Genomic DNA, 23,675 nt, shown 5'->3' with positions numbered 1-23,675 from the left:
ATTGTCCCTAATGTTTATATATATAAATATGATATTAGTAGTAATAATAATTGTAATACTTTACAATAACAATAATCATAACAATAACTTTAACAATAATAATAATAATAATAATAATAATAATAATAATAATAATAATAATAATAATAATAATAATAATAATAATAATAATAGAAATAATAATAATATTAAATTATACCTTTATAGCATTAAAAAGAATTAAACTGCCCGAGACGGGACTCGAACCCGTGACCATCAGCTCACACCTCACGTCCCTTTACCATTCATCCATATGTTTTTATCTGATTAAAACCCAAATGAAAATCTTATAACCCGTTTACCCCTGTTCATCTTCTCCTTTAACTTAAAATCGATCTGTGCTCCCATCCAGGTAACAATGAATTTATAAATTAGTTTTAGGATTTAAACTTTATACAGAAAACAATTGGATTCATTTGACTGATTAAATCACAAAAAAATTAATTCAAATAAAACTGAAGTAGTAAAATAATAACATATATTTACTTTAAATGCCAATGGGGCTTTGCCTCATTGGTCACCATGTTAACATGGTGTTCGAGGAGATCAAGGGTTCGAGTCTCGGGGGGGGGGGGGGGGGGATTTTCGTGAATTAACTCTAACCACTAACATTGCCTTTCAAAAAAAAAAAATATTTACTTTAAATCAACTTCGACATTTGAGGCTGTAATAGATCACGATGTCAACATGAAATAGTTTCTAAATTGTTATTTGAAGCTTTCTGAATACTTAATTTAACCAGAATCATAAAAACGAAGTCGAATTTTGTGATGAACAAAAATGTTGACTTTTGAGATTGAAAGTTTGACTCAGCAATTCGAATTCGATATTAAGAATTAGCATTAGAAACTTTGCAGACAGCTTAAATGGGATATTCCTATCAAGACTGCAATCCCACATTTCGAAAATTTATTTGAAATCAATTCATAAAAAAATAAAACGCAAACAGGCAGTACAGCGGTTCTTCAAAGAACTTTTGATTTTTTTATTTAATTTAAATCAAACAAGGGTTGTTTATTGTTTCTATAATTTGTAATCGACATTGTGAGATTGTATCATACTGGTTATCACTGAATTGATTGGATTTATATATATTTAGTTCGACCGAAAGTTTATCCAGGTACAGAAAATATATATAAAAATAAATAAAAGCTGATTGGGGTTGTTAACAGGCTTTGTTTTATAGCAGATAGGAAATCTTTATAGATCGAATATGGTACAATTTATGAGCAGAAAAAGGTTGTCAACAGGTGATGTGGTAGCGGAGGGGTACGTGATAGTACTATATTTTACTACGAAATACGTTACAAATTACACAAGTTTTAATTATTTATTTACAAAATGGATATACCTAAACCTTGCTACAACACTATAGGCAGTGTACCTAATCGTAGAGTAGTATAGTTTTTAGTAAGTCCGGTTCGTTCCACAGGGAGCGGGCTTATTGCACACTATATTTTTAAACAACTATATTTGTACAAAATATATATAATTATATATAATAATATATAAAAGGGGGTTTACCGTTTAATGACCGGTTTGTCGATTTATATTTTAAGCGAAGCGTATAGTAAATGATGATATTTAAATAACAATAAAATAAATAACAATAATTAAAATGACAATAAATAAAAGTACGAGGAAATATGAAATAAAATATATTATGCTTATTTAAACTTCCGTAACCATGATGGTTGACGTGTTGATTTTAGTTTTATGCCCATGGGTTAATTGTCCTTTGTCCTGGATTATTTAATATGTCCGTCTGGTTTTCGTCCATAACAGTCCATCAGTCATAAATATAAAGTGCAAATGTCCTCGTCAAATTATTATTATACCCGAAGTTAAATATTCCAACTAATTGGGGATTCGAATTGTAACAAGGTTTTAATACTTTGTTTAATGAATACACCAGGTTATCGACTGCGTGTAAACCAAGGTTTTACTACTTTGTTAACAATTACACCAATTACCCTTGAATGTAATTTCACCCCCGTTTTAATTATTCTAGTGGCTATTAATCCATTCCCGTGTCCGGTTAAATGAACGATTATTCGTACATATAAATACCCCGCCCATCGTGTCCGATCGAGTGTATATGGTAATTTATAGGGACGCCCAATTGTAAATCTTTATATTAACATTAACAAACTTTCATTTAGTTAAACAAATATAAAGCCCATTAATAGCCCATAGTCTAATTTCCACAAGTGTCGTTCTTTTGTCCAAACCCCAATTATGGTACAAAGCCCAATTACCCAATTTTAGTAATTAGCCCAACATCATGATTACTTCGTTTTAAATAAGCATAATAACGGCTTAGCTACGAGACATAAATTTAAAAAGGAAGAACATAGCTTACATTGAGTATTTATCGCGTAGTGTTACACGGACAGAGCTCCGACTTTAAAAACCCGTAAAAATAACTTTTACATAACCCAAACTAATCTAATATAACACTAATCTATACTATATATACATATATATATTTATTTATATTATACTAGGGAGTATTATTATTATTATGTTTTTATTATCTATTTTACATGCAGAACTCGAGAGCTTTTATAGCCAGAACTGAAATTCACTGCTCCGCGAGTCGCGGCCATTTTGGCCTTCCAGCTCCGCAAGTCGCGGAGGTTCCAAAACCAGCCCACAAGTTCAAGATCCAAGGCTGCCGACGGTTTTTATTTAAATATATATAATATATAAATAATTTTTATAATTATTTATATATTATATTATATTTATATACATAGTAGACTCGTAATTTTTTTTCCGTTGCGTCGAGCGTTGAGAGTTGGTTCATGTACCGGTTCCGGATTTTCGAACGTCCTTGCGTACGCTGAGATATTTTGTACTTTGCGTTTCATAACTTGTACTCTTGTCATTTTTAGACGTTCCTTATCAATAAATTGAACCTTTTTAATTGTAACTTGTACTTTTGAGCTTTTTGGACCTTTGCGTCTTCAATTCGTTGTTTTCGCCTTTTGTCTTCGCACTTATTTAATATAAATGAATATTACATGAAAATGGAACAATTGCAACTGAAATCTTTACATATCGGAGGGATGTTGATACTAAATATATGTTCATTTGGAGCACTATCAAATATCCCCACACTTGAACGTTGCTTGTCCTCAAGCAATACAGTCTTGAAATAAAACATACTAGAATCACTTCTTTATTCTTCACACTTTGTACATCAGTGATTTTGATACGGCGGTATAAACAATGATAGCAGCATTTGTGGTTTACAGTCCCACATGACTATGAAAATTTAGATCCGTTAGGAAATTGGATCTTTATAAAAACATTTGATCTTTTGAAAATTCATGCTAGATTTTACCCTAGACAGGTTTTCCGGAATAACCCTTCACCGGTGTTTGCAAAATATTTTTGTGGGTTGGTGGGTTTCAGATTTGAAAATTTTAGCTCAAAACTTATGGTTTTGTGTCACCCACTTGCTAACCTTGTATTAGGAAAGCAACACGTACAGTTTACTTGTCCCGTATATTACCTTTCGGTAAACTACCGTCCGGTTGTAAAGGAAAGCGATGAACAAGCAACTGTTAAGGCAATGTCCCGTGACATGCTTTTGATTATGGTCTTTAACGTGTCGGATGCAATACTATCCTTTGTAGGAGCAATAGTAAAGATCACCCTATAGTTTTTCGGTCTTGGCAAAAGGTCCTGTCTTCGACCAATATGCAACCACCGTTCTTACGGTTGACACCCGATTTGGTTCAGGTGACCTAATGAATTCCAGGTGAATTCCTAGGATTTTACGTTCAATGGTAATGAACGCATTGAAAATGGGTTTTCAGAAAACAAATCGGTTTATAATTTGATCAAAATATTTTCTCGTTCAAGCTCGAGTTTAGATATCATTGAATTCCATGAGTTTGTAATTCTCAATCTTTAAGGTCAATCTCAAGGATTGAGTAATATCAGTCTTAAAAGCTGATTTTTAATCTTTAAGGAGATTATCCTTTTTGGGGATCAGATTCATTAGTCTTATCAAGCTAATTTGCACGGTTCCCCCCCATTGTACGAGATAAATCCTTCTCATGGTTAGGATAAATCTGACCACCTGGCGACCCTGTTTTATGCTGAGGTCCGTGGATTTCCTGCTGATTTTAGTGTTGACTTTTCTAGATTTTTCGTCAACCTACAACTGGTCTGAACGACAACTTCTTGACCTAAATCAAGAAGGGCGTTTCTTTTTCGGAAGACTTTACTTCCTTTAAATGATGGAATTGATTCATCGTGTAGATCCATCTTTCATTACAGTAAATCGGGTACAATAGTTAATTTAGTTCAAAATAAAAGCACTTGCAATAAACTTTACAGAAACATGTGATAGATAGTTTTTAATTGAATAACTTGGTACATTCTCCCCACACTTAGTTTCTTTCTTTGCCTTTTTATTCTCCTTTATTCTATTTTAAATGAATTCAATCGTTTTAGGGTGTTTCTCAATTTATGTCCTTTTCGAGGTAACGATAATTTCGGTATTAACACCTAGTTTTCACCGTTCATAAATATATATAAACATGATTTTAAATTCATTTAGTTGAAAATTTTTCAAATTTTCATAAAATTTGGCAAATAAACCAAGTATAAACCCGAGAGAATTTATAACCCTTCCCCACACTTGAGATCATGCAATGCCCTCATTTGCATAAAATCAGACTATAATTATAAATTCATGAGGGTGATTAGTGTAGAAAAGTGATTGAAAATACCCAGTTTGTAATTACAAAGCTCGTCGAATGATAGATGGCGCGCCTCATCGTTCATTCCTTCTTTTGTTATTTCACACATGTTTTTCTTCAAAAATGATTGCTTTTCTGAACTGTTTACTAATATTTGAAAATGCGTCTTTTACCCTAATTTATTATTCATGTTTATTTAACGAGTTATGCACTAATCCGAACCCCTAATTTAACGTTAAATGGGGTTAGACTTCCCCACACTTAGCTGACGACATGTGAAGTCGGTAGAATAAGTTCCACGAATTAGAATAGTGAGCCAGTTATTTACATCTCGGGTGGTATATATTATATCAACGGGTTTAAAGTTTAGACTCGCCCGATTGTCACTACTTAATTCTTTTTTGAGTGTAGCTTTTAGTAAATGGATATATCTCTTTTCTGGTTCTTGGTCAAATGGATCGATATACACCGACATACATATTTCTATAGGGTGGACAATTCCTAATATTTCCTTCCTTTTATTCTCGTGATCAAAGTTTTCACCTCTATTACCCAATTGGGTGAAATTTGAGGTGTCATTATCTATTACAGCTTGTAGTTCATTTCCGGTGGATGACTCGTCTATTGAGAATATTGGGTTGGAAGGTTGTGGAATGGTGAAGTTCGGTTTGGCCTCGGGGGTAAAATTTTCAACGTTATCGTTTTCCCAAGAGTACCAATTTGTCACCCTTACTTCTTCTTCATCATCCATTGATGGATTGATGATTTCGTCGGTAGAGGCTAATGTGTCAATATGTTGTGAAATTGGTAAGACTGAATAAAAAGTATCATCGGGATAGTTGGTGATTTCGGAGCTCTCGAATTCATCAAAATTTGATGATATGAGATTTTCTTGTACAATACTCCTCAGATCAACAGGTGTGTAGTCTGATAGAGTTTCAGCTTGCCGGTTTACAAACTCTCTCATTTGTTCATTTTGAGCATTGAGTTCTTCGAGTTTGATTTTCATATAATCTAAAGAATTTTCAGGCACATAATTTTCCTCGTCTTCTGGTTGTTGAGTTTGGATATATTCTTGAGAATAATCCCAATTTGAATTGTATTCTTCGTAATTGTTCCATTCAGGTTCCGTGGGTGCGTAATTTTCCATAGGAACGTAATAGTAACATTCCCATGTTGAGTGATAATCTCCACAGATTTCACAACCAGTTATTGTTTCGTCATTCGTGATCCAAGATTGACCGAACGAATTGTCATCAACACTCGTTTGAGAGTATTGATTTAATTGATTTTGGATATCAAAAAGGGTTTCCATAGCCTTGTTTTCAAAATTTTCCATTTTATTGCGATGGCCAAATTTTAGCTACAATGTGGTGCATTTACTAATTATCCTATTAGTTATAAAAATAGAAAAACTTATATAAGTTGTCCAATTAATAGACTTTTCTGCTTTTGCCCACGTTTCGAATAGCCAAAAGATGCAGCAGGGAGCCAGAACCCTTTAAATCGGAAGTTCACAACTCAGCCACTAACAAATCCAACTATTACTACGAAGCAGAAAATTGTCAACGTCCATTAATTTAACCACTTAAATAATTTTTCTTTCCGGTTGAGATATTAGATAAGAAATAGAGAAAATTTCTAAGTCCTAAAAACTAAAGCGTCGAGAAATAAGAAAGAAAAAGAATGCGCGTCGAAAAACGTTGAAAAATAAAAATAAGAAAATAGCGCGTCGTAACTTAAAAAAGAATTAAAAACTAAGAATTAAAAGTTGCGTCTAAAAATATTAAAGCTTAAAAGAAAAACTATATCACAAATGGTAATAACTTAAAAAGGTACTAAAATATAAAAACGGCGTCGCAAAATTCTAAAGCACCTAAATCTTAGTTTAAAGAAAAAGCACTTAAGGGATTTTACGGCAAAGCCTAAAAATCTAGAAATAAAAATAACTACGGCAAAAACTATATCTTAAAACTAAATTCGAGCGAAAAATACAAAAATTACGCTAAAACAAATAAAAAGGTACAAAATATAAAATTAATCTTAAAGTTGTAAAAAGTACAATTTTTATAAAAATACTATTTTTATATTATTTATTTTATAAAACTATTAAGTTTATAAATTAATTAAACTAAATTAACTAAAAATATAAAATAATAAATAAACTAAACTAAATTATATAAAAATATAACCCTAATTAGGGTTTAATTTAAATAATAATAATAAAAACCCGTAATTAATGCGAATTCTGTGTGACCTGTCTGGGCGGCTCCGCGAGTCGCGGTGATCACAGTTCAAAAACTCCGCGGGTCGCGGGGTATGAAATTTCAGATTAGGTGCAGGCCAAAATCGTTCGACAGGTTTTATTTTTGTTTTCTTTTTTTTTTTTTTAAATTTTATATTGTTTTTCTAAAATGATATATAAATATATTTATACAAAAAAAAAATATATAGCGTTTCGCCGAGCTCCCCAGCAGCGGTGCCAAAAACTTGATGTGGTAGCGGAGGGGTACGTGATAGTACTATATTTTACTACGAAATACGTTACAAATTACACAAGTTTTAATTATTTATTTACAAAATGGATATACCTAAACCTTGCTACAACACTATAGGCAGTGTACCTAATCGTAGAGTAGTATAGTTTTTAGTAAGTCCGGTTCGTTCCACAGGGAGCGGGCTTATTGCACACTATATTTTTAAACAACTATATTTGTACAAAATATATATAATTATATATAATAATATATAAAAGGGGGTTTACCGTTTAATGACCGGTTTGTCGATTTATATTTTAAGCGAAGCGTATAGTAAATGATGATATTTAAATAACAATAAAATAAATAACAATAATTAAAATGACAATAAATAAAAGTACGAGGAAATATGAAATAAAATATATTATGCTTATTTAAACTTCCGTAACCATGATGGTTGACGTGTTGATTTTAGTTTTATGCCCATGGGTTAATTGTCCTTTGTCCTGGATTATTTAATATGTCCGTCTGGTTTTCGTCCATAACAGTCCATCAGTCATAAATATAAAGTGCAAGTGTCCTCGTCAAATTATTATTATACCCGAAGTTAAATATTCCAACTAATTGGGGATTCGAATTGTAACAAGGTTTTAATACTTTGTTTAATGAATACACCAGGTTATCGACTGCGTGTAAACCAAGGTTTTACTACTTTGTTAACAATTACACCAATTACCCTTGAATGTAATTTCACCCCCGTTTTAATTATTCTAGTGGCTATTAATCCATTCCCGTGTCCGGTTAAATGAACGATTATTCGTACATATAAATACCCCGCCCATCGTGTCCGATCGAGTGTATATGGTAATTTATAGGGACGCCCAATTGTAAATCTTTATATTAACATTAACAAACTTTCATTTAGTTAAACAAATATAAAGCCCATTAATAGCCCATAGTCTAATTTCCACAAGTGTCGTTCTTTTGTCCAAACCCCAATTATGGTACAAAGCCCAATTACCCAATTTTAGTAATTAGCCCAACATCATGATTACTTCGTTTTAAATAAGCATAATAACGGCTTAGCTACGAGACATAAATTTAAAAAGGAAGAACATAGCTTACATTGATTATTTATCGCGTAGTGTTACACGGACAGAGCTCCGACTTTAAAAACCCGTAAAAATAACTTTTACATAACCCAAACTAATCTAATATAACACTAATCTATACTATATATACATATATATATTTATTTATATTATACTAGGGAGTATTATTATTATTATGTTTTTATTATCTATTTTACATGCAGAACTCGAGAGCTTTTATAGCCAGAACTGAAATTCACTGCTCCGCGAGTCGCGGCCATTTTGGCCTTCCAGCTCCGCAAGTCGCGGAGGTTCCAAAACCAGCCCACAAGTTCAAGATCCAAGGCTGCCGACGGTTTTTATTTAAATATATATAATATATAAATAATTTTTATAATTATTTATATATTATATTATATTTATATACATAGTAGACTCGTAATTTTTTTTCCGTTGCGTCGAGCGTTGAGAGTTGGTTCATGTACCGGTTCCGGATTTTCGAACGTCCTTGCGTACGCTGAGATATTTTGTACTTTGCGTTTCATAACTTGTACTCTTGTCATTTTTAGACGTTCCTTATCAATAAATTGAACCTTTTTAATTGTATCTTGTACTTTTGAGCTTTTTGGACCTTTGCGTCTTCAATTCGTTGTTTTCGCCTTTTGTCTTCGCACTTATTTAATATAAATGAATATTACATGAAAATGGAACAATTGCAACTGAAATCTTTACATATCGGAGGGATGTTGATACTAAATATATGTTCATTTGGAGCACTATCAACAGGAATGGAGTACGAAAAAAATTGGAATCGGATGGGGACATGAAACAGATTCATATAATTGAATCTGACTTTCTAAATTTTATACATATAATTAATATTTGCAATTAAGAAATATAAATATATTAATAATATTAATTCTATTAATAATAATAAATAATATCGATAATATTAATTAATAACAATAACATAATACTTCCGTTAAATAATACTAGTATTTTAGAATAAGGATACAAATAATTATAATAATGTTTATAATGATATTATGAATGTTAATGTTAATAATTTGTTTTATTTTTATAATAATAATAATAATAATGATAATATAATAATAATGATTCTTAATGATAACATTTAATAATCATAATACGAGTAATACCAATTTACATGTTTAAATTCTTATTCCTATATAATATATATCATAATAATATTAGTAATACAAATAATAATAGTAATATTAATATTGATAATGATAATGAGATTTAAATAACAAATTATGTTTATCAAATCTCATATATATATATATATATATATATATATATATATATATATATATATATATATACACTATAAAATAAATTAATAATATTAATAATACTGAAATCAGTACTAATGATGGAAGTAATTATATTTTATTTGTGATACATATTATGTAATAATTATATCATATGATAACGTATTTGAGTATACATTATATATATTACAACATACATATGATATAAATTTTTGTACAAAATTCATATATATTATATATTTATTTTAATAACATCATATCTATGTTGTATATTACTCTACATATTTAATTCAATTGGTTAAATGATATTATATTCATTCAAATTAATATATGCTTATATTTTTATCTTCATGTATATATATATATATATATATATATATATATATATATATATATATATATATATATATATATATATATTATTTATTTATTTATTTATTTATTTACAAACAATTGTTCGTGAATCGTCGGGAGTAGTCAATGTAGTGACCCGAACTTTTCCATGTTTATATATATTAATTGAGATTGATGTTTACATGATTAAATGTTTCCAACATGTTAAGCAATCAAACTTGTTAAGACTTGATTAATTGAAATAGGTTTCATATAGACAATTGACCACCCAAGTTGACCGGTGATTCACGAACGTTAAAACTTGTAAAAAAACTATATGATGACATATATATGGTTATATATATAGTTAACATGATATTATGATAAGTAAACATATCATTAATTATATTAACAATGAACTACATATGTAAAAACAAGACTACTAACTTAATGATTTTGAAACGAGACATATATGTAACGTTTATCATTGTAACGACATTTAATGTATATATATCATATTAAGAGATATTCGTACATCATAATATCATGATAATATAATAATTTAAAATCTCTTTTGATATTATAAACATTGGGTTAACAACATTTAACAAGATCGTTAACCTAAAGGTTTCAAAACAACACTTACATGTAACGACTAACGATGACTTAACGACTCAGTTAAAATGTATATACATGTAGTGTTTTAATATGTATTTATACACTTTTGAAAGACTTCAATACACTTATCAAAATACTTCTACTTAACAAAAATGCTTACAATAACATTCTCGTTCAGTTTCATCAACAATTCTACTCGTATGCACCCGTATTCGTACTCGTACAATACACAGCTTTTAGATGTATGTACTATTGGTATATACACTCCAATGATCAGCTCTTAGCAGCCCATGTGAGTCACCTAACACATGTGGGAACCATCATTTGGCAACTAGCATGAAATATCTCATAAGATTACAAAAATATGAGTAATCATTCATGACTTATTTACATGAAAACAAAATTACATATCCTTTATATCTAATCCATACACCAACGACCAAAAACACCTACAAACACTTTCATTCTTCAATTTTCTTCATCTAATTGAACTCTCTCAAGTTCTATCTTCAAGTTCTAAGTGTTCTTCATAAATTCCAAAAGTTCTAGTTTCATAAAATCAAGAATACTTTCAAGTTTGCTAGCTCACTTCCAATCTTGTAAGGTGATCATCCAACCTCAAGAAATCTTTGTTTCTTACAGTAGGTTATCATTCTAATACAAGGTAATAATCATATTCAAACTTTGGTTCAATTTCTATAACTATAACAATCTTATTTCAAGTGATGATCTTACTTGAACTTGTTTTCGTGTCATGATTTTGCTTCAAGAACTTTGAGCCATCCAAGGATCCATTGAAGCTAGATCCATTTTTCTCTTTTCCAGTAGGTTCATCCAAGGAACTTAAGGTAGTAATGATGTTCATAACATCATTCGATTCATACATATAAAGCTATCTTATTCGAAGGTTTAAACTTGTAATCACTAGAACATAGTTTAGTTAATTCTAAACTTGTTCGCAAACAAAAGTTAATCCTTCTAACTTGACTTTTAAAATCAACTAAACACATGTTCTATATCTATATGATATGCTAACTTAATGATTTAAAACCTGGAAACACGAAAAACACCGTAAAACCGGATTTACGCCGTCGTAGTAACACCGCGGGCTGTTTTGGGTTAGTTAATTAAAAACTATGATAAACTTTGATTTAAAAGTTGTTATTCTGAGAAAATGATTTTTATTATGAACATGAAACTATATCCAAAAATTATGGTTAAACTCAAAGTGGAAGTATGTTTTCTAAAATGGTCATCTAGACGTCGTTCTTTCGACTGAAATGACTACCTTTACAAAAACGACTTGTAACTTATTTTTCCGACTATAAACCTATACTTTTTTTGTTTAGATTCATAAAATAGAGTTCAATATGAAACCATAGCAATTTGATTCACTCAAAACGGATTTAAAATGAAGAAGTTATGGGTAAAACAAGATTGGATAATTTTTCTCATTTTAGCTACGTGAAAATTGGTAACAAATCTATTCCAACCATAACTTAATCAACTTGTATTATATATTATGTAATCTTGAGATACCATAGACACGTATACAATGTTTCGACCTATCATGTCGACACATCTATATATATTTCGGAACAACCATAGACACTCTATATGTGAATGTTGGAGTTAGCTATACAGGGTTGAGGTTGATTCCAAAATATATATAGTTTGAGTTGTGATCAATACTGAGATACGTATACACTGGGTCGTGGATTGATTCAAGATAATATTTATCGATTTATTTCTGTACATCTAACTGTGGACAACTAGTTGTAGGTTACTAACGAGGACAGCTGACTTAATAAACTTAAAACATCAAAATATATTAAAAGTGTTGTAAATATATTTTGAACATACTTTGATATATATGTATATATTGTTATAGGTTCGTGAATCAACCAGTGGCCAAGTCTTACTTCCCGACGAAGTAAAAATCTGTGAAAGTGAGTTATAGTCCCACTTTTAAAATCTAATATTTTTGGGATGAGAATACATGCAGGTTTTATAAATGATTTACAAAATAGACACAAGTACGTGAAACTACATTCTATGGTTGAATTATCGAAATTGAATATGCCCCTTTTTATTAAGTCTGGTAATCTAAGAATTAGGAAACAGACACCCTAATTGACGCGAATCCTAAAGATAGATCTATTGGGCCTAACAAACCCCATCCAAAGTACCGGATGCTTTAGTACTTCGAAATTTATATCATATCCGAAGGGTGTCCCGGAATGATGGGGATATTCTTATATATGCATCTTGTTATTGTCGGTTACCAGGTGTTCACCATATGAATGATTTTTATCTCTATGTATGGGATGTGTATTGAAATATGAAATCTTGTGGTCTATTGTTACGATTTGATATATATAGGTTAAACCTATAACTCACCAACATTTTTGTTGACGTTTTAAGCATGTTTATTCTCAGGTGAATATTAAGAGCTTCCGCTGTTGCATACTAAAATAAGGACAAGATTTGGAGTCCATGTTTGTATGATATTGTGTAAAAACTGCATTCAAGAAACTGATTTCGATGTAACATATTTGTATTGTAAACCATTATGTAATGGTCATGTGTAAACAGGATATTTTAGATTATCATTATTTGATAATCTACGTAAAGTTTTTTAAACCTTTATTTATGAAATAAAGGTTATGGTTTGTTTTAAAAATGAATGCAGTCTTTGAAAAACGTCTCATATAGAGGTCAAAACCTCGCAACGAAATCAATTAATATGGAACGTTTTTAATCAATAAGAACGGGACATTTCAGTTGGTATCCGAGCGTTGGTCTTAGAGAACCAGAAAATTTGCATTAGTGTGTCTTATCGAGTTTGTTAGGATGCATTAGTGAGTCTGGACTTCGACCGTGTTTTCTTTAAAAATGATTGCTTAACATTTTTGTTGGAAACTATATATTTTTAACATATGAATATTATGTGATATATTAATCTCTTAACGTGTTTGATATTATGTGATAGATGTCTACCTCTAGAACAAGTCCCATTGACTCACCTAATAATAATGAAGAGTCAAATGTAAATTGGAATGATTTGTGGACTGATTCACAAGTTCCCGAAGAGGAACCGGAAGAAGAGTCGGAACCGGAAGAAGAATCGGAACCGGAAGAAGAATCGGAACCGGATGAAGAAATAGAACCGGTGGGGGAAATAATAAAACGGTTAAGTAAAAGAAAATCCTCAACCAACCGACCAAAGTTAATTATGGTCAATGGTGTTTCCGCCAAGGAAGCAAAATATTGGGAGGATTACCAATTCTCCGATGAATCGGATTCCGACGAGAATTCCGATGATGTTATAGAAATTACCCCAACTGAATTTAAAAAGGCAAAAGAAAATAATAAGGGAAAGGGCATAAAAATAGAGAAATCTAATTCCAACCCCGATGAACTTTATATGTATCGTCAACCCCCGAAGTCCTTAAGTTGTAACAATGACCCGGGAACCTCAAAACCACCAGGTTTTTCTAAACCAATGTGGACAATGACGGCTCGTATTAGGGGAACATCATATATCCCTAGAAACTTGGCAAAACGAACCAAAACCGAAGAAGAAGAAACGAGCGAGTCGGAATAAGATAGTTGTATTCGTGTGGTGTAATATATGGAATATAGTGTTCTTATGCTTTATGATATATGTAAAAATTGCTTGTATTAATAAGTATTTTTTTTATGAATCTAACTCTTGTCTATTTTACAGTTTTAAAACACAAAATGGATAGACAACCCAATATTTTAAGAGACCTACCCGGAGACATGATTGATGAAATCTTGTCTAGAGTCGGCCAGAATTCTTCGGCACAACTATTTAAGGCGAGATCAGTTTGTAAGACATTCGAAGAACGTTCCAAGAATGTCTTGGTTTATAAGAGACTTTCGTTTGAAAGATGGGGGATATCACATTGGGAAACCCATAAGTTACGATGTGTTTACTTTGACGCATATATTGCGGGGAACCCAAATGCTATTTTACGCAACGGGTTAAGAAATTATTTTGACTCAATATATCCGAATATTGGACTTCGTGATTTAGAAAAAGCGGCTAACATGCAACATAAAGAAGCATGTTATGCTTACGGATTAGTAATGTTCGCTTCTCACCAAAGTGAGAACAAGAACATCGGGCTACAACTATTAAACAAAACGTTTCCACAAGTGACGGAGTCGGTAATTGGGGTAAGAAATGAGGTTTTTAGATTATTACGGGACTGTTGGACATTACGTAACCCTCGTCCCTTTGATGACGTTACAACACGCTGTCTTATCAATGGCCATAACGGTTATGTTGCACAAGACCAAGGATGGGAAGTAGTCCTAGTAAAACCAGAATGCATGACTTGTTTCTGGACGTATGAATTACGTGTCTTTATTGCCTTTGCTGAACGACTTGTGTACTAGCTAGAATTGTCTTCACAACTATCTTGTATCAAAGTTATTGTGTGCTATATTTCATGCTTTATGTAAAATAAGCGGTATTGTAAGTTTGTAAAATATTGTATAAAAGTTTGAACGCGAAATATTATTATAATCAGTTTTTCATATAGAATTGTAGTAGTTGAATTGTATATTAGCTACTAAGTATGAACTTAACGGGTAGGTACTACCCGAATTTAAACTTATAAAATGCTAATATGAAGAAAAAGCTTTTATAAATGAGTTCATATTATGCTACGAAATACTATTAACTACTCTTAATATTCTGTATGATTAACTTGTTCCATTTAACTATTTTGAAGGAAATGGCACCGACTACTCGACACACCGTGAATATGAATGAAGAGGAATTCCGTACTTTTCTAGCTTCAAACATAGCCGCAGTACAGGCTGCGCTACATACCAACAATAACCTTGGATCTAGCAGTACAGGAAATCGTGTAGGATGCACCTACAAAGAATTCACTGCCTGCAAACCTTTGGAATTTGATGGAACCGAAGGACCGATCGGATTGAAACGGTGGACCGAGAAGGTTGAATCGGTGTTTGCCATAAGTAAGTGTACTGAAGAGGACAAAGTGAAGTACGCTACGCATACCTTCACAGGTTCTGCGTTAACATGGTGGAATACCTATCTAGAGCAAGTGGGACAAGATGATGCGTACGCACTACCGTGGTCAGCATTCAAGCACTTGATGAACGAGAAGTACCGTCCCAGAACCGAGGTCAATAAGCTCAAGACAGAACTTAGAGGGTTACGAACCCAAGGATTTGATATTACCACGTACGAAAGACGATTCACAGAATTGTGCCTATTGTGTCCGGGAGCATTCGAAGATGAGGAAGAGAAGATCGACGCGTTTGTGAAAGGATTACCGGAAAGAATCCAAGAAGATATAAGTTCACACGAGCCCGCCTCCATACAACAGGCATGTAGAATGGCTCACAAACTAGTGAACCAGATTGAAGAAAGAATTAAAGAACAGACTGCTGAAGAGGCCAATGTGAAGCAAGTCAAAAGAAAGTGGGAGGAAAACGGTGATAAGAATCACCAATACAACAACAACAGCAATTACAACAATAATCGCAACAATTATCCCAACAATCGCAACATCAATCGCAACTACAACAAATGGCCCAACAACAACAACAACAACAACAGCAACTACAACAATCATCCCAACAACAATAATAACCGCAACAACAACAACAATCAGAAGCAGCTATGCCAAAGGTGTGAAAAGAATCACTCGGGGTTCTGCACCAAATTTTGCAACAAGTGTAAAAGAAATGGTCATAGCGCGGCGAAGTGTGAGGTCTACGGACCAGGGATTAATAGAACGAAAGGAACAAATGGTGTCGGAACGAGTAATGGCGGAGCAAGTAGTGTCGGAGCAAGTTATGCCAATGTAGTTTGTTATAAATGTGGAAAACCAGGCCACATTATTAGAAATTGCCCGAACCAGGAGAACACGAATGGACAAGGCCGTGGAAGAGTTTTCAATATTAATGCGGTAGAGGCACAGGAAGACCCGGAGCTTGTTACGGGTACGTTTCTTATTGACAATAAATCTGCTTACGTTTTATTTGATTCGGGTGCGGATAGAAGCTATATGAGTAGAGATTTTTGTGCTAAATTAAGTTGTCCATTGACTCCTTTGGATAGTAAATTTTTACTCGAATTAGCAAATGGTAAATTAATTTCAGCAGATAATATATGTCGGAATCGAGAAATTAAACTGGTTAGCGAAACATTTAAGATTGATTTGATACCAGTAGAGTTAGGGAGTTTTGATGTGATAATCGGTATGGACTGGTTGAAAGAAGTGAAAGCGGAGATCGTTTGTTACAAAAATGCAATTCGCATTATACGAGAAAAAGGAAAACCCTTAATGGTGTACGGAGAAAAGGGCAACACGAAGCTACATCTTATTAGTAATTTGAAGGCACAAAAACTAATAAGAAAAGGTTGCTATGCTGTTCTAGCACACGTCGAGAAAGTACAAACTGAAGAAAAGAGCATCAATGATGTTCCCATTGCAAAAGAATTTCCCGATGTATTTCCGAAAGAATTACCGGGATTACCCCCACATCGATCCGTTGAATTTCAAATAGATCTTGTACCAGGAGCTGCACCAATAGCTCGTGCTCCTTACAGACTCGCACCCAGCGAGATGAAAGAACTGCAAAGCCAATTACAAGAACTTTTAGAGCGTGGTTTCATTCGACCAAGCACATCACCGTGGGGAGCTCCTGTTTTGTTTGTCAAGAAGAAAGATGGTACATTCAGGTTGTGTATCGACTACCGAGAGTTGAACAAACTTACCATCAAGAACCGCTACCCACTACCGAGAATCGACGACTTATTTGATCAACTACAAGGCTCGTCTGTTTATTCAAAGATTGACTTACGTTCCGGGTATCATCAAATGCGGGTGAAAGAAGATGATATTCCAAAGACTGCTTTCAGAACACGTTACGGTCATTACGAGTTTATGGTCATGCCGTTTGGTTTAACTAATGCACCAGCTGTGTTCATGGACCTTATGAACCGAGTGTGTGGACCATACCTTGACAAGTTTGTCATTGTTTTCATTGATGACATACTTATTTACTCAAAGAATGACCAAGAACACGGTGAACATTTGAGAAAGGTGTTAGAAGTATTGAGGAAGGAAGAATTGTACGCTAAGTTTTCAAAGTGTGCATTTTGGTTGGAAGAAGTTCAATTCCTCGGTCACATAGTGAACAAAGAAGGTATTAAGGTGGATCCGGCAAAGATAGAAACTGTTGAAAAGTGGGAAACCCCGAAAACTCCGAAACACATACGCCAGTTTTTAGGACTAGCTGGTTACTACAGAAGGTTCATCCAAGACTTTTCCAGAATAGCAAAACCCTTGACTGCATTAACGCATAAAGGGAAGAAATTTGAATGGAATGATGAACAAGAGAAAGCGTTTCAGTTATTGAAGAAAAAGCTAACTACGGCACCTATATTGTCATTGCCTGAAGGGAATGATGATTTTGTGATTTATTGTGACGCATCAAAGCAAGGTCTCGGTTGTGTATTAATGCAACGAACGAAGGTGATTGCTTATGCGTCTAGACAATTGAAGATTCACGAACAAAATTATACGACGCATGATTTGGAATTAGGCGCGGTTGTTTTTGCATTAAAGACTTGGAGGCACTACTTATATGGGGTCAAAAGTATTATATATACCGACCACAAAAGTCTTCAACACATATTTAATCAGAAACAACTGAATATGAGGCAGCGTAGGTGGATTGAATTATTGAATGATTATGATTTTGAGATTCGTTACCACCCGGGGAAGGCAAATGTGGTAGCCGATGCCTTGAGCAGGAAGGATAGAGAACCCATTCGAGTAAAATCTATGAATATAATGATTCATAATAACATTACTACTCAAATAAAGGAGGCGCAACAAGGAGTTTTAAAAGAGGGAAATTTAAAGGATGAAATACCCAAAGGATCGGAGAAGCATCTTAATATTCGGGAAGACGGAACCCGGTATAGGGCTGAAAGGATTTGGGTACCAAAATTTGGAGATATGAGAGAAATGGTACTTAGAGAAGCTCATAAAACCAGATACTCAATACATCCTGGAACGGGGAAGATGTACAAGGATCTCAAGAAACATTTTTGGTGGCCGGGTATGAAAGCCGATGTTGCTAAATACGTAGGAGAATGTTTGACGTGTTCTAAGGTCAAAGCTGAGCATCAGAAACCATCAGGTCTACTTCAACAACCCGAAATCCCAGAATGGAAATGGGAAAACATTACCATGGATTTCATCACTAAATTGCCAAGGACTGCAAGTGGTTTTGATACTATTTGGGTAATAGTTGATCGTCTCACCAAATCAGCACACTTCCTACCAATAAGAGAAGATGACAAGATGGAGAAGTTAGCACGACTGTATTTGAAGGAAGTCGTCTCCAGACATGGAATACCAATCTCTATTATCTCTGATAGGGATGGCAGATTTATTTCAAGATTCTGGCAGACATTACAGCAAGCATTAGGAACTCGTCTAGACATGAGTACTGCCTATCATCCACAAACTGATGGGCAGAGCGAAAGGACGATACAAACGCTTGAAGACATGCTACGAGCATGTGTTATTGATTTCGGAAACAGTTGGGATCGACATCTACCGTTAGCAGAATTTTCCTACAACAACAGCTACCATTCAAGCATTGAGATGGCGCCGTTTGAAGCACTTTATGGTAGAAAGTGCAGGTCTCCGATTTGTTGGAGTGAGGTGGGGGATAGACAGATTACGGGTCCGGAGATTATACAAGAAACTACCGAGAAGATCATCCAAATTCAACAACGGTTGAAAACCGCCCAAAGTCGACAAAAGAGCTACGCTGACATTAAAAGAAAAGATATAGAATTTGAAATTGGAGAGATGGTCATGCTTAAAGTTTCACCTTGGAAAGGCGTTGTTCGATTTGGTAAACGAGGGAAATTAAATCCAAGGTATATTGGACCATTCAAGATTATTGATCGTGTCGGACCAGTAGCTTACCGACTTGAGTTACCTCAACAACTCGCGGCTGTACATAACACTTTCCACGTCTCAAATTTGAAGAAATGTTTTGCTAAAGAAGATCTCACTATTCCGTTAGATGAAATCCAAATCAACGAAAAACTCCAATTCATCGAAGAACCCGTCGAAATAATGGATCGTGAGGTTAAAAGACTTAAGCAAAACAAGATACCAATTGTTAAGGTTCGATGGAATGCTCGTAGAGGACCCGAGTTCACCTGGGAGCGTGAAGATCAGATGAAGAAGAAATACCCGCATCTATTTCCAGAAGATTCGTCAACACCTTCAACAGCTTAAAATTTCGGGACGAAATTTATTTAACGGGTAGGTACTGTAGTGACCCGAACTTTTCCATGTTTATATATATTAATTGAGATTGATGTTTACATGATTAAATGTTTCCAACATGTTAAGCAATCAAACTTGTTAAGACTTGATTAATTGAAATAGGTTTCATATAGACAATTGACCACCCAAGTTGACCGGTGATTCACGAACGTTAAAACTTGTAAAAAAACTATATGATGACATATATATGGTTATATATATAGTTAACATGATATTATGATAAGTAAACATATCATTAATTATATTAACAATGAACTACATATGTAAAAACAAGACTACTAACTTAATGATTTTGAAACGAGACATATATGTAACGTTTATCATTGTAACGACATTTAATGTATATATATCATATTAAGAGATATTCGTACATCATAATATCATGATAATATAATAATTTAAAATCTCTTTTGATATTATAAACATTGGGTTAACAACATTTAACAAGATCGTTAACCTAAAGGTTTCAAAACAACACTTACATGTAACGACTAACGATGACTTAACGACTCAGTTAAAATGTATATACATGTAGTGTTTTAATATGTATTTATACACTTTTGAAAGACTTCAATACACTTATCAAAATACTTCTACTTAACAAAAATGCTTACAATAACATTCTCGTTCAGTTTCATCAACAATTCTACTCGTATGCACCCGTATTCGTACTCGTACAATACACAGCTTTTAGATGTATGTACTATTGGTATATACACTCCAATGATCAGCTCTTAGCAGCCCATGTGAGTCACCTAACACATGTGGGAACCATCATTTGGCAACTAGCATGAAATATCTCATAAGATTACAAAAATATGAGTAATCATTCATGACTTATTTACATGAAAACAAAATTACATATCCTTTATATCTAATCCATACACCAACGACCAAAAACACCTACAAACACTTTCATTCTTCAATTTTCTTCATCTAATTGAACTCTCTCAAGTTCTATCTTCAAGTTCTAAGTGTTCTTCATAAATTCCAAAAGTTCTAGTTTCATAAAATCAAGAATACTTTCAAGTTTGCTAGCTCACTTCCAATCTTGTAAGGTGATCATCCAACCTCAAGAAATCTTTGTTTCTTACAGTAGGTTATCATTCTAATACAAGGTAATAATCATATTCAAACTTTGGTTCAATTTCTATAACTATAACAATCTTATTTCAAGTGATGATCTTACTTGAACTTGTTTTCGTGTCATGATTTTGCTTCAAGAACTTTGAGCCATCCAAGGATCCATTGAAGCTAGATCCATTTTTCTCTTTTCCAGTAGGTTCATCCAAGGAACTTAAGGTAGTAATGATGTTCATAACATCATTCGATTCATACATATAAAGCTATCTTATTCGAAGGTTTAAACTTGTAATCACTAGAACATAGTTTAGTTAATTCTAAACTTGTTCGCAAACAAAAGTTAATCCTTCTAACTTGACTTTTAAAATCAACTAAACACATGTTCTATATCTATATGATATGCTAACTTAATGATTTAAAACCTGGAAACACGAAAAACACCGTAAAACCGGATTTACGCCGTCGTAGTAACACCGCGGGCTGTTTTGGGTTAGTTAATTAAAAACTATGATAAACTTTGATTTAAAAGTTGTTATTCTGAGAAAATGATTTTTATTATGAACATGAAACTATATCCAAAAATTATGGTTAAACTCAAAGTGGAAGTATGTTTTCTAAAATGGTCATCTAGACGTCGTTCTTTCGACTGAAATGACTACCTTTACAAAAACGACTTGTAACTTATTTTTCCGACTATAAACCTATACTTTTTTTGTTTAGATTCATAAAATAGAGTTCAATATGAAACCATAGCAATTTGATTCACTCAAAACGGATTTAAAATGAAGAAGTTATGGGTAAAACAAGATTGGATAATTTTTCTCATTTTAGCTACGTGAAAATTGGTAACAAATCTATTCCAACCATAACTTAATCAACTTGTATTATATATTATGTAATCTTGAGATACCATAGACACGTATACAATGTTTCGACCTATCATGTCGACACATCTATATATATTTCGGAACAACCATAGACACTCTATATGTGAATGTTGGAGTTAGCTATACAGGGTTGAGGTTGATTCCAAAATATATATAGTTTGAGTTGTGATCAATACTGAGATACGTATACACTGGGTCGTGGATTGATTCAAGATAATATTTATCGATTTATTTCTGTACATCTAACTGTGGACAACTAGTTGTAGGTTACTAACGAGGACAGCTGACTTAATAAACTTAAAACATCAAAATATATTAAAAGTGTTGTAAATATATTTTGAACATACTTTGATATATATGTATATATTGTTATAGGTTCGTGAATCAACCAGTGGCCAAGTCTTACTTCCCGACGAAGTAAAAATCTGTGAAAGTGAGTTATAGTCCCACTTTTAAAATCTAATATTTTTGGGATGAGAATACATGCAGGTTTTATAAATGATTTACAAAATAGACACAAGTACGTGAAACTACATTCTATGGTTGAATTATCGAAATTGAATATGCCCCTTTTTATTAAGTCTGGTAATCTAAGAATTAGGAAACAGACACCCTAATTGACGCGAATCCTAAAGATAGATCTATTGGGCCTAACAAACCCCATCCAAAGTACCGGATGCTTTAGTACTTCGAAATTTATATCATATCCGAAGGGTGTCCCGGAATGATGGGGATATTCTTATATATGCATCTTGTTATTGTCGGTTACCAGGTGTTCACCATATGAATGATTTTTATCTCTATGTATGGGATGTGTATTGAAATATGAAATCTTGTGGTCTATTGTTACGATTTGATATATATAGGTTAAACCTATAACTCACCAACATTTTTGTTGACGTTTTAAGCATGTTTATTCTCAGGTGAATATTAAGAGCTTCCGCTGTTGCATACTAAAATAAGGACAAGATTTGGAGTCCATGTTTGTATGATATTGTGTAAAAACTGCATTCAAGAAACTGATTTCGATGTAACATATTTGTATTGTAAACCATTATGTAATGGTCATGTGTAAACAGGATATTTTAGATTATCATTATTTGATAATCTACGTAAAGTTTTTTAAACCTTTATTTATGAAATAAAGGTTATGGTTTGTTTTAAAAATGAATGCAGTCTTTGAAAAACGTCTCATATAGAGGTCAAAACCTCGCAACGAAATCAATTAATATGGAACGTTTTTAATCAATAAGAACGGGACATTTCAGTCAAGGTTCACTGAATCCATATAAATAGTTCAAAGGTCAAATGTATACATGAACACAGTTCAAAGTTTTTAAGACTTCAACATTATAGACTTTGCTTATCTTGTCGATTTCATATTAAGATCAAGTTTAAATTTGGTCAGAAATTTCCGGGTCGTCACAATGTGGGTGATCGTAACAGTCACAGTAAGTTTGGATTTGGTTCTCAAAGTAAATAGTAGAAGCAAAAGAATAATAATGAAGGTGGTGAGGGTGTTCACGACAACGAAGTAGGAAAACAGAAGGCAATTTGCAGATGGATGGTAGTAGTAACAAATAGGTAAAACGGTTTCCCATGGTGAAGGTTAAATGACAAAAAGAAAGAAAAAAATAATATAGGTGAGGGTTTGAAGTGGGTGTCGATGGATGTGTGCCAGTTTAATAGTATAGGTTGTGATGTTGTCGATGATGGGTGGTAGTTCCAAACTGAAAACTAGA

The sequence above is a fragment of the Rutidosis leptorrhynchoides genome, chromosome 4, assembly GCF_046630445.1.
Source record: "Rutidosis leptorrhynchoides isolate AG116_Rl617_1_P2 chromosome 4, CSIRO_AGI_Rlap_v1, whole genome shotgun sequence".
In the NCBI taxonomy this organism is placed as follows: Eukaryota; Viridiplantae; Streptophyta; class Magnoliopsida; order Asterales; family Asteraceae; genus Rutidosis; species Rutidosis leptorrhynchoides.
The sequence above is the reverse complement of the archived record's forward strand: the minus strand, read 5'-3'. Positions refer to the sequence as shown.